The following is a 15,834-nucleotide window of genomic DNA, read 5'->3' as shown; positions in this document are numbered from 1 at the left end:
AGATACCTTTTCATTTCCCCTCTCATCTCTATTATTCCCTCTCTCTTCTCTTCTTTTATTGGACTTTAAACTTGACCAATTCTTTTAACTCTGTTAAGGCAGTGTTTCAGGACAGACTCAGACAATAGAGGGTTGAGCCTTCCTTGGAAACTTGTCTATGAAGGCAACCAAATCCTCTGTGTCCAGACACATCTGGAAAATATCCTTCTGATTCAGCAAAATGCTTGCTATAAAATAGGGATGAAGCATGTTTTTTCTAGAGGGTCATGGCTCTTCATGTGTGTTACAAAGCAATAGGTTAAATATTTGCTGCCCTGACTGAAGAAAAACAGAGTAGCCATTGTAGCTTTAACTTCTATCTGAGGATGGGATTCAGGGGTCCTTTCTTGAATGCTGTATTCAGGGCCCATAGTCCACATTGAACTGCTCTGCAGAGATGCTTTGAATTCAGGACTAACAACAGAGACCCATTCTTATCCAGCAGTGTTCAGCAGAAACTTCTCCTGGAGGATGCAGAACTATGTATTTTTTTTTTAATGTAAATATAAATAAATATATGGCAATAGACATCTCTTAGAACTGGAAGGGACCTTGGGAGGTCATCGAGTCCAGTCCCCTGCCCTCTTGGCAAAACCAAGCACCATCCCTGATGTAGGTATATCATATTATATTTAATCTATTTGTCCCAGGCCCCTAAATGGCCATCTCAAGGATTGAACTCTCAACCCTGGGTTTAGCAGGCCAGTGCTCCAACCATTGCGCTATCTCTCCCTCTCTATTTCCCCCCCCGTATAATTTAATAGTACTTTTTGTGCAGATTGTTATGCAAAATTTTCAATATGTTAAAAACAAATCAACAAGCTTCAAACAAAGTTTCATCAAAATGAGGTAAATCATTGTTGCCTGCCACTGAGGTCAACATTAAAAAGAACAGATCTGCAAAGTTGTTTTCCTTTGTAGAACTTGAAGGTCTTCAAAGATCTCTTCCTGTGAAAGACAAGCCTTTTCAAGCAGGATTTGCTCTTTAGTGAGTCAGTCTGACCTTCATACTTGCTTTCTTTTACCGAACTGTACTAATTATGATATTTGCTTGCCACAGGGCCACATGAGATTGGTTTTCTCAGTATGCACTGGTGCTGCAATATTGCTATCCCCATATCCAATTATCTACACTCATCTTCTTGCTTTGGAAACTCAGAAGAAGCAACAGTTGGAGTAGGAGACAGTCTGCTAAAAATTCTGCAATACTCTGATTATTGCATAGTTGGTGACATATTGGAGTCTGTATTACACACAGGTATACTGTCTGCAACATCAATCTGATACTGCAGTTCCTTCAGTAAATTCTTCATGGATTCATTTTCATAATGAGATCCAGACTCTAACAGATCTTTTACATCTTTATTTGGAGAGCTTCTGTTACGCATCTGATCCCTTGCCAGCTTATCAAGTAGCGCCAACTTGTTCTTTTCAGCTTTCAGTTTTCTAACCAGTTTTAAAGTAAGTATGTGAGTTTTGCTGGCATCTGATTCTTTATCCTTCACATCACATTTGTAATTGCTATTTTCCTTAGGTGACCATCCGTCCTGTATTTGGGATGCCAAAAAGGCATCCCTACTTATTTTTTAAAATAGGCTAATTGTCCTGTATTTGAGCCCTCCTCCTGCTGACCTTGCTGGTGGCCAGAGAACACTAAGTCGCTTCCCTTAGGCTTGGGAAGTGTAGATGGCTGCGGCTTCCCCAGGGAGCACCGGTGGCTGCCTCCTCCTTCTCGGCTCCCTGGGGCTTAGTAGAGCTGGGAGGAGCCGCCTGTCTCTCATTTGGGACGGGGAGATAGTCACCCTAACTTTCACCAGGACTGGTTTGGAATTAAACAAGTATGTTTGTCTGAATTAGTTTAGTTCAGGTACCAGTGAGCTTCCAGACATATATTCAAAGTTGGACTATCAACTATGGGGTTTACTGCAGGTAGACGAGCATGCACAGAAGGACCAGGCATGTTTGTTAATGCAGAAGGAGGATTTCTACCTTGACAAGCAGCTGATTTAGGCATCTCCTCAGTTGGTTTGCTTGTACCTTTAGCTTGAAAGCCACCAAAATTAGCTGCCCCCTTCTTAGGGAAGTTCAAGTCAGCAAATCTGGGTAAAGAAGGATTTTTTTTGTAACTTTTCTCATTATGATGAGCTGAGGCACATGAAGGTATTAGGCCTGCTTAGTAACCCCTTTACCCAACTTCCTACAAATCCTCTCTTTTGTAGCAGACCAAGCTGTATCCTGAGAGTCTGCTACAGTTTTGCTTGTGTTTCTGGTGTTAAAGGGTTTCTGTGTAACATTCCCCATTAATGGTAATTTCTTGTTCTGTAAGTGTTCTGAATTTAACTGGATATTCACAGTGTTGGATGGGCTGGTTTTGCCCCCTGCCTCTTGAGCTTTTGATGTTGTTGATGAGTCAATGAGTTGTGGGAACAGGTGTTGTATTTGCTAGGTTCAGCTGTCCTAGATGTCATGAAACGCTGGCATTTTCAGGTGGGGTGCACATGTTGGAAGTAGTGTGACTACAAACATCTTCTGTACACTGAGCTTGATCTGAATAAGATGACTCCTGCTGTTTAAGTATGCCTGTTTCAGTAATTACATTATTTCCCACCATCTACGTACTGTCCAGTGGTTTACCTTCAGAATCAACTTGAATTTCTGCAAGTGTCAGTGTTATAACATCATCTGCCAAATACTCTGTCCCAGAAAGCAAGCTATTGTCACTATCTCTGGCCACTTTCCATTGTTCATTAGATGAAATGCTCACAACTTCCTTTTGTGTTACACACTTATAGGTATTTTGTCTATAGCACTATCACAGTGCAAAACTAGAGAAGAACTTGACTGTGCAGCATGAAGATGATCAGATTTTACACTCTGGACCTGTGAGCTTATGTTATGTGGCAGTTGGGATGCTTTCCTTTTCCGGATGACAGTGTGAATCTCTGAAGGTGGAACTTGAAAGCTCTCACCTATTTTGCTATATGGACCTTCTGTGTCATCACATTCAAGCCAAGTTGCGTCAGGATTGAAAGCCCAGGTTTTGAAGTGTTTTGGATCTTGTCAATACTGAAAAACAGCTCTTATTTGGTAGATATCTCCTTCAAACTGAAATGAATAACTCTTCAGGTTATGTGGCAAACTTTCTATGAAATGTATCATAAATACTGATGGTACTTTTTTCCAAAAATCATTTCTCTTCTTCGAGATGTGTCTTTACAGCTGTTATGTGGTATAATATGAATAGCATTAAGTGGGTACCAGTCATGGATTATATTTGTAGAAGTTGTTAGTGTCTTCCTGTACCTTTGTTGTGGCTGCAAGCCACAACATAAACCTTTACAAAAAAGAATGCAGGAAAAGTGTTTCAACTTGAGGATCCTTTTGCAAAAGCAGTGGGCATGCAAAGACTGGACTTTACTCTTTACCCAAATCATACTTCAGCTGAGGTTGAAGTTGAGCAAATATCATATCTGATTTCATTTAGATCTGACTCGGCTTTTGGAAGACCATCTTTTAGCTTATTTATTTGGCAGGCATTCATTAGTGAAGTCACTTGACTATATTTTGTAAACAGCCTCTGGATTACAGATTCTTCAATGCATGCTTCAGTCACAGCAATCCTTGAAGTTTCTAAGTGTGTCAGTTCTGACAGAATACCATGCAGCCAACACAGAGCATATACATTCGTCCACTGAAGACACGTGTGCCATTGAACAATGAAGGCTTACCATCTTCATCCAAGATTTCAGATTTTACTGAACAAAATTCACTCTAGGAAAAGTTGTGGTTTTGAATTAGAATGAGGATTTTCTTGTGCATCACCAACAGTAATAGCAGTTGCCAAGTTAACATTACACTGCAAAGATTCAGCTGTCCTATTATGTTTCCGGTGATCGTCCTCTAATGAGGCAGGTAGGCCCACCTGGGTCATACATAAATTAACTCCATTATATTTGAGGACATCAGTGCTTAAATTATGCCTGGCATTTATCAAATAGTTAGTCCTCACTTGCTTTGTTTTGTTTCAATACACTACCTGAAAGTGTTCGGATACTACAGTAATATGCAGGGTGAGTTTCTATGGGTAGGTCTACACTATGTATAAAGATACAGATTAACTTGGCTGCCTCTATGATTTTATGGAGGCGGGTTAATCTAAGCTATGCAACTTGTTATATTAGTAGCATAACTCAAATCAACATAGTTTAGAACTACTTATTGCAGGATTCCCACTGTGCAGGGTCAACAGAAGAAGCTCTCCCTATTTACTTCATTCTGGTGGAGGACCACAGCTGAAAGGAGAGTGATTGGCAGTTAATTTAGGAGGTCTTTGCTAGACTTGCTAAACCAACACGTGGTGGATGAATTGCCACAGCATCAGTCCATCCCATCATGGAGACAAGCCTGGTGCAAACAGCAGTAAAGAAATGAGCCAGTTGTACAACAGTTAATTATTTTTGCTCTAAATAAAGAAGTTTTAGAAATCATTTTGCACCAAATCCCCTAAACATTTTTCATTTTTTCCCATTCTTTCTTGTTATTAGATTTCCAAATAATGGAAACTCTTTGTCTGTTCACCTGATTCCAGGAGATGAGTTGCAATACAAAAATTTCTATAAAGTATTGAGTACTAGATTTGACATCACTGCAGTGTCAGAAATATCTGGATTTTTGTAAAAAATAACTGTTTTTTCATGTGGTTAACCCAGGAAAAAGCACTCATTTTTCTACCTTAACGAGACAGTTTAGCTTTGTTCTTTTCTACCCACATAGCATTGTAATATCTGGACACCTTCAGGTACTGTATTAAGCAATGTAATTGCACATTTGTCACACAATGGTGGTTTTCTCATCCTCTCACCAAAGGGATAAGGTATTCACATGGAATGTCTCGTTTTGGTAGGAAGTAGTTTTTTGTTTGTTGGGATTTTCGTTTTCTGGGGAAGAATTAATGTGAATATACCTGCTTGTGTTTTTAAGAAAAGGGAAGGTTAAAGAAATGAACGGAGAGTGGAAAGTGGAGAGGTGTATGGGTGAGTTCATTCCATAATCTTGTACCATTCTCTGACAAAGTTCCATCTGTCTTGCTCAGAAGAGCTCTTCTTATTTTACCATGGAGACTTACTTGCTGAGAACTTTTAGTGGTATTTTAGATATCCTGAGCTGAAGATAAGGACTGTGGAAAGCCAGTTAGAACAACGGAGAGCAGGTCTGATATGTTAACTGTGGTCTGTGTTGCTGAGAAGACATGCTGCAACACATCTGGCACTAGTTGGAGTTTTCTAATTGCCGAAAGCTTTGTGCCTAGGTATACTACTTTTTTGTAATCAAGCTGAGAAGTATCAAGGACAAGAATAACTCAGGCCAGGCCTTGATTCACAAAGATAGATTGAAATCTTCATCTGAGTGGAGATGGTAAGGAAGCATTATTCAAAGATGTGGCACGGAGAGCTCATGTCATCGATAGGTCCAACTGTATTCCTGCATTACAGGTTCACTTGACCAATTGCAGATGTGTATCATGAACCACTGGAGGCTGCAGCATGGTAATATGCTCCTCAGAAGTATTTTCCTTTGCCTACCAACATTACTTAAGTCTTGCTCAGTTAAACAAGGTGTTTCTCATTTAAGCACTGGATGGTCGTGGTGGTGGTAGTAGTGTGGGCATATGTTGTAGAATTTAAGGAAGTTTGAAGTTAATGAGTTCACTCCCCTGCACTCATGGCAGGACCAAGCACCATCTAGACCTTCCACTCCAGGTGTTTGGAGACTTTCAAAAGCAGGTGAGACAATTCCACAGCCTCCCTGGAAAATTTATTCCCTCAGCCTCTCCTCACAGGTCTTGTGCTCCAGGGCCCTAATAATTCTCGTTGCCCTCTGCTGAACCTGCTACAGTGCATCCACACTGGAGTAAAACTTTTCCTCTTTCTGAATTTGTTCATTTAGTATACTGAGGCTATGTCTATGCTACATGATCAAGTCAAATTAAAGGCAGTTAGCTTGATTTTACAATGTCACTGTCTTCACTGCAAATGCCATTAGGTTGATTTTAGGAATCGCTAAGGTTGATATAACAACACCGTGAGGGGTGACTTGATGTAGCATCAAGTTTGACTTTTAAAGTTCGAATTAAGGCTAGTGTGGAAACACCATGCATTTTAATAGGCTTTATTAGCCTCCAGAGGTTTCCCATATGCATCCCGCAATGCTCCACAGTTGTCCACTCTGGCTGCTTCCATCTCTGCTGCTCTCTAGGTTTGCACAAATTAGGTTGCAGGAAGCCCGCAAAGTTGAATTGGGCATCAAGAAGCCCTTGGTGGCTGGTCTGTGGGATCATGCCTATAAGAGAGGCCGAAAAACTTCTTTCTTTGCTATCAGCACGGTGAGCACATCTACCCATTAAAAATAGCCACAGTGCAGAGTTCATGGTTCTCTCTCTCTCTTGCTCTCTCTCTCTCTGTAAGTTGAACACCTGGATTTTTTTTTTCCTCCAGTGTTGCTCCACCGCACCACATGACAGCTGCGCTGTGGGGGTCATGCATGTATGAGAGGCTGAGAAACTTCTTTCCTATGGTTTACATTTGTACAGGGGCAGCCCTTCCCTTCCCAGAGGCACCATGCAGTTGGGGTCTTCCCAACACTCAACCGTATCATGTAGTTAGCCTGAACCCAATAAGAGGATGTAAACAGAGTTGTCGGAGCTTGTAATTTATAAGCCCTCATGAGAGGTACGGCACTGCAAGGCTCGGAAATCCTCAACCCTTGCCCTGATGGTGCCTCGTACAGTCTCCTGATGAAATCTCCCATCATGGGTTTCTCTCTCTCTCCCATCTAATCACTGGGCTCAGCTGCCCCTCTCCACCTCAGAGCTGCCCAAGCCACATGGTGCCTGTTTGTTTCCTATTTGCTGCCTGTGGGTCACCCCTTCCTTCAACTCCCCTCTCCCCCCCCCACCCTTTTGCAGTCCTGGCCTAGCTAGTTCTCTCATTCCCCGGGGCATGGCCAGACTAAGATAAGGGCTGCAGACCACTGATTCAAATATTGCTTCTGAAACAAATGCTAACACTTGATGGAAATCACTGATCTGGAAATCCAACTCTAACTGAAAAGTCAAACAGAATCTATGGAAAAGTTCTTCCAGTTTTTAATTTCCCATGCATCAATTAGTAAAGTAACAATGTTTTTTAAAATATATATCAAATCAGTTTCCAATTGCTACAAAACTCCTAAAGACTTCTGCTGTAAAAAGCATTATTTCCCTTCTAAGCCATTGACATCTATACAAAGTGGAGCAACCAAGCTCCCTACCTCCACCCTATTTGTCCCATCACCACACCTTTTTCCTACTGTTTGAATGTTGTGGGGGCTGTAGCTCCTTCCTGCTGCACTCTAAACCTGAGGCTCTACCCCACAGGATACATCCTACAACAAAAATCTTCAAAAACAGACTGCAGATAACAGCAATGAAGGGTCCTGTGGCACCTTATATACTAACAGAAAAGTTTTGAGCATGAGCTTTTGTGAGCACAGACTCACTTCATCAGATGCTGGTCTTGGAAATCTGCAGGACCAGGTATAAATAAGCCAGAGCAAGGGTGGGGATAACAAGGTTAGCTCAGTCAGCAAGGGTGAGGCTTACTACTAGCAGTTGATCTGGAGGTGTGAACACCAAGGGAGGGGAAGCTGCTTCTGTATTTAGCCAGCCATTCGCAGTCCTTGTTTAAGCCTGAGCTGAGGGCGTCGAATTTGCAGATAAATTGTAGCTCAGAAATTTCTCTTTGGAGTCTGGTCCTGAAATTTCTTTGCTGTAGGATAGCTACTTTTAAGTCTGCTACTGTGTGGCCTGGGAGATTGAAGTGCTCTCCTACGGGTTTTTGTATATTGCCATTTCTAATATCTGATTTGTGTGCGTTTATTCTTTTACGTAGAGACTGTCCAGTTTGTCCGATGTATGTAGCAGAGGGGCATTGCTGGCACATGATGGCATAAATTATATTGGTAGATGTGCAGCTGAATGAACCCAGGATGGTGTGGCTGATCTGGTTAGGTCCTGTAATGGTGTTGCTGGTGTAAATATGTGGGCAGAGCTGGCAACGACCGGGGCTATTCTACCTACTACCCAAGATCCACAAACCTGGAAATCCTGGACGCCCTATCATCTCGGGCATTGGCACGCTCACTGAAGGACAGTCTGGTTATGTGGACTCTCTCCTCAGACCCTATGCCACCAGCACTCTCAGCTATCTCCGAGACACCACTGACTTCCTGAGAAAACTGCAATACATTGATGACCTACCAGAAAACACTCTCCTAGCCACCATGGATGTAGAGGCTCTCTATACCAACATTCCACACAAAGATGGAATAAATGCTGTCCGGAACAGTATCCCTGATGATGCTACAGCACATCTGATGGCTGAGCTCTGTAACTTTATCCTCACACACAACTATTTCAGATTTGGCGACGATAGAGACCTTCAAATCAGTGGCACAGCTATGGGTACCCGCATGGCCCTTCAATATGCCAATATTTTCATGGCTGACCTGGAACAGCGTTTCCTTAGCTCTCGTCCACTAACACCCTGTCTCTGCTTACACTACATTGATGACATCTTCATCATCTGGACCCATGGGAAGGAGACTCTGGAGGAATTCCACCGGGACTTCAACAACTTTCACCCAAACATCAACCTCAGCCTGGAACAGTCCACACAGGAGATCCACTTCCTGGACACCACGGTGCTAATACACAATGGCCACATCAATACCACCCTGTACCGTAAACCCACTGACCGCTACGCCTACCTTCATGCCTCCAGCTTCCATCCCAGACACACCACACGATCCATTGTCTACAGCCAAGCACTAACATATATAACCGCATTTGCTCCAACCCCTGCGACAGAGACAAACACCTACAGGATCTCTATCAAGCATTCTTGAAATTGCAATACCCACCTGAGGAAGTGAAAAAACAGATCAACAGAGCCAGACGTGTCCCACAAAGCCTATTGCTACAGGACAAGCCCAAGAGAGAAACCAACAGAACACCACTAGCCATCACCTACAGTCCTCAGCTAAAACCTCTACAGCACATCATCAGGGATTTACAACCCATCCTGGACAATGATCCCCCACTTTCACAAGCCTTGGGAGGCAGACCAGTCCTTGCCCACAGACAACCTGCCAACCTGAAGCAAATCCTAACCAGCAACTATACACCGCACCACAGTCACTCTAACTCAGGGACCCATCCCTGCAACAAACCTCGTTGCCAGCTCTGCCCACATATCTACACCAACACCATCATTACAGGACCTAACCAGATCAGCCACACCACCCTGGGTTCATTCAGCTGCACATCTACCAATATAATTTATGCCATCATGTGTCAGCAATGCCCCTCTGCTATATACATCGGACAAACTGGACAGTCTCTACGTAAAAGAATAAACGCACACAAATCAGATATCAGAAATGGCAATATACAAAAACCCGTAGGAGAGCACTTCAATCTCCCAGGCCACACAGTAGCAGACTTAAAAGTAGCTATCCTACAGCAAAGAAGTTTCAGGACCAGACTCCAAAGAGAAATTTCTGAGCTACAATTTATCTGCAAATTTGATGCCCTCAGCTCAGGCTTAAACAAGGACTGCGAATGGCTGGCTAAATACAGAAGCAGCTTCCCCTCCCTTGGTGTTCACACCTCCAGATCAACTGCTGGTAGTAAGCCTCACCCTTGCTGACTGAGCTAACCTTGTTATCCCCACCCTTGCTCTGGCTTATTTATACCTGGTCCTGCAGATTTCCAAGACCAGCATCTGATGAAGTGAGTCTGTGCTCACAAAAGCTCATGCTCAAAACTTTTCTGTTAGTCTATAAGGTGCCACAGGACCCTTCGTTGCTGTTACAGATCCAGACGAACACGGCTACCCCTCTGATACTAGACTGCAGATAGAAACTGCTGCGCTGCAGTTTGTTTGCAAATTTGACACCATCAACCAAGGATTGAATAGAGACCGGGAGTGGTTGGCCAATTACAAAAGCAGTTTTTCCATTCTTGATGTTTACACCTCCACATTAGTGACTGGTAATGGGCCAGATCCCCCCTGCCTGAACTGACCTGATTTCTCTGCTCTTGGTGTTCACAACACCACGTTAACTGCCAATGGGCCACATCCTCTGTGACTGAACTGACCTTGTCAACTCTGGCCCTCCTCTTGCCTGGGACTCCCTCCTTTTCATAAGCCTATATATTTAAGCCCTCCTCTGGAACTCCCCCACTCATGCATTTGACAAAGCGGGTCTTTGCCCACAAAAGCTTATGCTCCAAAATACGTTAGTCTATAAGGTGCCACAGGACTTCATGTCATTTTTCAAGATACAGACTCACTCGGCTACCCGTCTGATATGAGACTCCTCTTCCTCTGTTTTTCGCAGGCAGAGTGTGCAGCAGTCATGCGCCAGACTCTGCCTGCTGTCCCCCTGCCCCTCCTTCACCCCCTGCCACTTGCCCCAGGGGCTGCTGACAACAGCCTTTAAACAATCTATTTATAGAGCCCACCTGCCTCTCCAGATGGCTCTTTCAATAGACAACACCTGCAGTTTCAACTGCTGTCTCTTTAAAATTCAGGTCCCTGCTTTGCAACATATGGGACAATTAGTCTGTTTACTTAAAGAAGTCGGGAGCTAAATAAAGGGACAGTCCTGGCTAAAATGGGATGGATGGTCACCCTCTCTTTGCTGTGTCTCCAGAGTAGGGAGGGTCCCAATTCTCAGACTGTCGCTGAATCCAGACATCTGTGCGGCAGTTTTACAGCCCTGTAGCCTGAGCCCAAGTCAGCAGACATAGGACCGCTGTGTGTGAACTAGGGTCTTTTATTGAAGTGTAAATGTATCCTGTGGAAGAAGATGGGGAATGTTGGAGGGAGGGCAGGAGTAAATTGGCTAGTAATTTCTCAGTCGTTTCCTTATCAGAGGTGGTTTAGTTTGTGAAGAGTTAAGCTCACAGTAATTGAGGAAGAGAGCATATTTTCACATCGCTACTAGACAATATTGCTGTCTGCCTTTTCAAGTGAAGTTATTTCAAAAATCCTGTTTGCTTCACGTTCCTTCCAGTATGAATTCAATCAGTGAACAACTTGACCAAAAAGTTAGTGCATTTGGGGGTTTAAGTGCTCATTCTGGTCAGGGGCTGCCCCAGTTGTATTGTATAGCTCAGGGGTGAGCAAACTTTTTACATCTCGTTGTGCTTTTTATCCCTGCAATTATCATGGCCCCTACAACCTGCATAATGCAATTCAAAGCGATAGAAATTTCGGTTATGTTCGTATGAAGAAACCTTATTTTCTTACACGTGCCGAAAGGGGTTATGTAGAATGGAAAAACTTTATTGGGGTATAAATATGAATGCATATACATAAAAATGGTAATATATTCAAATTTTTAATGAAATGGATGTGTCTGAGACCCAGCAGCCTGTCATGCTGCCCTCCCTTATGAAACTTCATGCCCCCACAGGGGCCTACCTCCCTCTTTGGGTACCCTGGTGTAGCTTTTAGATGCTTCATATATAATGTGTATGGTGCGGGAGTTCCTATTCTCATTCTCTGCTCTTGGATAAGAATCTTGGGCAAATAATTAGAAAACTGTATTCCTTGCTTCCTGAAATTTCCGGTGTTTGAGATTTAGCTTGTTCAGGTAGCAGGACTGCTTGCTAGAAATGACTTGACACATAATTCAGTACTAATGGAGGCTCTGAGCAAGCATGGGTCAGAAAAAGCACTGTAGAATTTTGTAAGAAAATGAGTTCAGTATCATGGATACTTGTGGTGTTGCTAAACAACCTGATACTGATTTAAGACTATATATTTTGTCAGTTATCTCAGAGGCATGGTGAGGATCGTAGGGGAAGAATTCTGAAGATGAAAAGCATGGCATAATTATCACTATCATGCTAGATCTTCTGCTGGGTGAAACTTGGGCTGCTTATACACTACGAGGTAAAATCAAATTTAAAGGAGTTAGCACAATATTAAAACATCACTGTCTTCACTGTAAATACTATTAGCTCAATTTATTGAGCCATAATACTGATGACAATGTTGATATTACAGGACAGGTATAGCATCAATTTCGAATTTAAAATATCAAACGAAGGTAGTAAATTGGCAGTTAGTCTTAGTGTTTTAACTAATAGCTGGGGGGGAGGGCTTCTGTCCCCCTCAGCACTGGGGAATGCCTGGTTTCCCAGGTTATAAGACTTGTTCAAAATGCAGCAAACATATGCCCAAAAGTGACTCCATTCAGCCTGTTTGATTTCCTTGGGGGAAAGACACTTGTGTGATCGCTGGCCTATTTGTAAAGCCTTTAAGCCCAGAACTTTAAAAGACAGGGCCCAATGCCTTAAAGTCCTCTTAATGGAGGTGGCTTTTAAGCCTCCAGAGTCTCCTGCAGGAGTGGAGAGTGGAGCCTCCTTGGTGCAAAGTGCACCGGCGCTGTCAGCCACAGTGCCACCTAAGGACTCTTGGCACCGAGAGCAGGTGCAGGCACCGTCACCTTCTCGGTGCCATAGGAGTCAATCTCTGGTGCCGATGAAGAGGAGGAGGCATCAGAGGCACCGCTCGCTGAAGAAGTGGGGAGGCCTCAAGTCAAAGACCATTGAAGGGCAGGATGCGTGTCCATTGAAGCTGGAATGGAGCAGGACCCCACAGGCTCAGGACTTGCCCTCAATGCTGGAGGCGTTTTGAGTGGCAGAAAGGACTTCTACAGATGATGGTGTCAGGTCCTTCTCTGTCTATGGAGGACAGGAGCCGTAGCTCTGACACAAAGCAGTCAGGGCTCATGGACGTGATGCTGGCACTGACACCGTATTCGTTACTGAGTGCTCTGGTGCCGACCCAACAGACTGTGGGCCAATTTCTGGTGCCCTATGCTCCATCACCAGCACTGTCCTCAGCACTGATTCTGATGGCCCTGCCATTATCATCTGCTTCTGAATCAGCATTGGAGTTGGATTCCTTCTGCCTGAACTCCAGACAGAGTGGGGGCTCAAGAACGTCACACCGTAGCTGTCGTAGGCACTCTAGTCATTGCTTGGACAGTACAGGTTGGTCGCTGGCTTCGCAGCTGACTCAGCAATGACCCTTCTGGGCTCGGTGGGCATTTCATCAATAAGCACCATCAGGGTCCACCTGGCTTCCATATTGGCATTCCACTTGCTGATTCAGGACCGTTCAGTCTTTACTTATCCTATGGTCAAATGATTCCTAAGGGGTCTTCAAAACCTTTTTTCCCCCAGTTAAGTGCCCAACACGATCATGGGACCTTAATTTAGTTCTGACATTTCTCATGGGGAACCCCTTTGAACAATTGGGCACCTACTCCCTGCTACATCTCTCCATGAAGGTAACTTTCCTTGTGGCAATAACATTGGCATGCAGGATAAGGGACATCAGCACTTTCATGTCAGAGCCTCCCCACACAATCTTTTAGAAAGACAGTGGTGTTACTTACACACCCTAAGTTCTTCCCAAAAGTGCTCACCTTGTTCCATTGTAATGAGCTGGTCTATCTACTGGTATTCTTCCCCAAACCACATACAAGTGGCGAGCACAGGTGCCTGGATGTCTGGCGAGCACTGTCCTTTTACCTGCAAAGAACACAAGATTTCTGTAAAATGACTCGATTGTTTGTCTCCACATCTGACAGGTCCCTTGGCATGCCCATTTCTAAGCAGAGACTCTTTAGGTGGATTTCTGGCTACATAAGACCTCACCTACGTTAATGTTAATAAACAGCCTCTTGTGAATCTTCAGGCACATTCCATGAGGGCATCGGCCACATGCAGCCTTTCTCCAGGGTGTATCCACAGAAGACCTATGCAGAGGGGCCACGTGGGCCTCTGCACATAGTTTTACATGTCACTGTGCCATACAAGCCTGCCCTGACTTGGAACCAAGTTTGGTCACTCCATACTATTGTCTGCTGACACACAAAATCTGAAGGTCCTATCTCTGAACCTCCAAAGTGCTCTGTAGTCACCCAAGTTGGAGCACCCACAGGGCCCCTCAAAGAAGGAGAGGTTATTCCTCCTGTATAGTAACTGGAGTTCTTCAAGACAGTTGTCCCCATGGGTGCTCCACGGCCCATCCACCTCCCCTCTTCTTTGGATTTCTACCTTGGTGTCTGGATCAACAAAGAACAAGAGGTGACAGGCTGCCCACGCATGCACAGTAGGTGGCACAGTGGGTGTCTCAAACCTGTGCTCTGCATATGTGGGCTGCTAGCTGAGAGGCACTACTACAAAAATCCAGTTACTGCACAGGTTGAGTAACCTCTCCTTTCAATGTTCTTCTGGATCTGTATATCCTACTTCTGCTCAAGCAATGACAAGCGATCCCATTTCACCTTCAGCTGGCTTTTGAAGCTGCCTGACGCACCCAAAGAGTACACTGGAAAGACTCTGAAAGGCCAGAGACCCAAGTCAGAGTAAAAAAAAGTTGGTCGGGGACTTGAAGCTTGAACATGTAATAAGAACAGCAGTTTAGGGTAAAAATGTATGTAACACAAGTTTTAGAACTAGGTATGCGTTATTCTGTTTTAATTTAATAACTTTGATCTGTCACTTGCAGCCACGAAAGTCTTGCTTTTCATACTTTTTAACATTTACCTTGGACCTCGTGGTGGTCTGGGAAAAGTAATCAGTGTACATATCTCCTTTCATGGGTAAAAGGAGTTAACCTTTCTTGGCTCCTGAGGATAGAACAAGAGGCAATGGGCTTAAACTGCAGTAAGGGAGGTTTAGGTTGGACATTAGGAAAGTATTCCTAACCGTCAGGGTGATCAAACACTGGAATAAGTTGCCTAGGGAGGTTGTGGGATCTCCATCTCTGGAGATATTTAAGAACAGGTTAGATAAGTGTCTATCGGGGATGGTCTAGGCAGTACTTGGTCCTGCCATGAGGGCAGGGGCTGGACATGATCACCTCTCAAGGTCCCTTCCAATCCTAGCATTCTATGGTACTATGATTCTAACCTATGAGCTTTCCCTGTGTAAAACTCTTTTACGCAAAGTAAGTGATTTATCTGGAGGTTGGTTTCCTAGGTGATGAACCACAGGAACTGCATCCTCCTAGAGCTGAAATGGTTCAATGTCTGCATTACTCTACAGGGGGACAGTAACCCCAAATCCGTGCCTTGTTTGGGAAAGATGAGAGGATCTGAGCCAGCAGAAACAAGTGGTAGAGAGCCCCAGAGGATAGATTGGCAGGCTTAGTGGCATGACCAGCAGACTGAATGACAATCTTAAGGGGAATTCAGTAATCAAACAGTCACAGGTTTCAAAAAAGTGTTGAGGTTCTGGAACACAATTCTTTAGTTTTAAAAGGTGAGCTGGTCAAATTGATGAATGTAACTACATGATGGGATTGCTTGTGATGGTAAGAACAGTGCTCAACAGACCTAGAGGTCCCGCCTCATGTATTGTTTATTTTCCTAAAGCTACTTGGAGGCGGGGAATATCATTTCCTGTCTACATTACCCACAAGAGTAAGTTTGGGAACAGCCCTCTTCCCCTTTGTTTGTTTTGCTGTGCTGAGGAAGTTCACTTCTGGGAAGAGCAGTCAACAGCCTTGTAGCTGAGCCCTAGGAACATAGCCTCCAAGAGTGGACAAAAACCCCAAATAAATCCTCCATACTCTGCATAAGCTTTCTCTGTGTAAACTTTTATAAGGACCCTCTCTTTATCAGTGAAAGAGATTCACCATAGTTACTCCCTTCGGGTAACAATTATTT

General features: G+C 43.9%; 1 protein-coding gene and 1 pseudogene across 3 annotated transcripts in view; one reads left to right on the top strand and one right to left on the bottom strand.

Moving 5' to 3' along the window:
- The window catches only part of FAR1 (fatty acyl-CoA reductase 1), a 90,982-nt gene that overhangs the window by 18,543 nt on the left and 56,605 nt on the right, over positions 1-15,834 (top strand). The window lies entirely within an intron of this gene.
- On the bottom strand, positions 854-13,243 carry LOC142015113 (SUMO-specific isopeptidase USPL1-like; annotated as a pseudogene).

This window comes from Carettochelys insculpta, chromosome 6, assembly GCF_033958435.1.
Source record: "Carettochelys insculpta isolate YL-2023 chromosome 6, ASM3395843v1, whole genome shotgun sequence".
Classification (NCBI taxonomy): Eukaryota; Metazoa; Chordata; order Testudines; family Carettochelyidae; genus Carettochelys; species Carettochelys insculpta.
The sequence above is the reverse complement of the archived record's forward strand: the minus strand, read 5'-3'. Positions and strand labels throughout refer to the sequence as shown.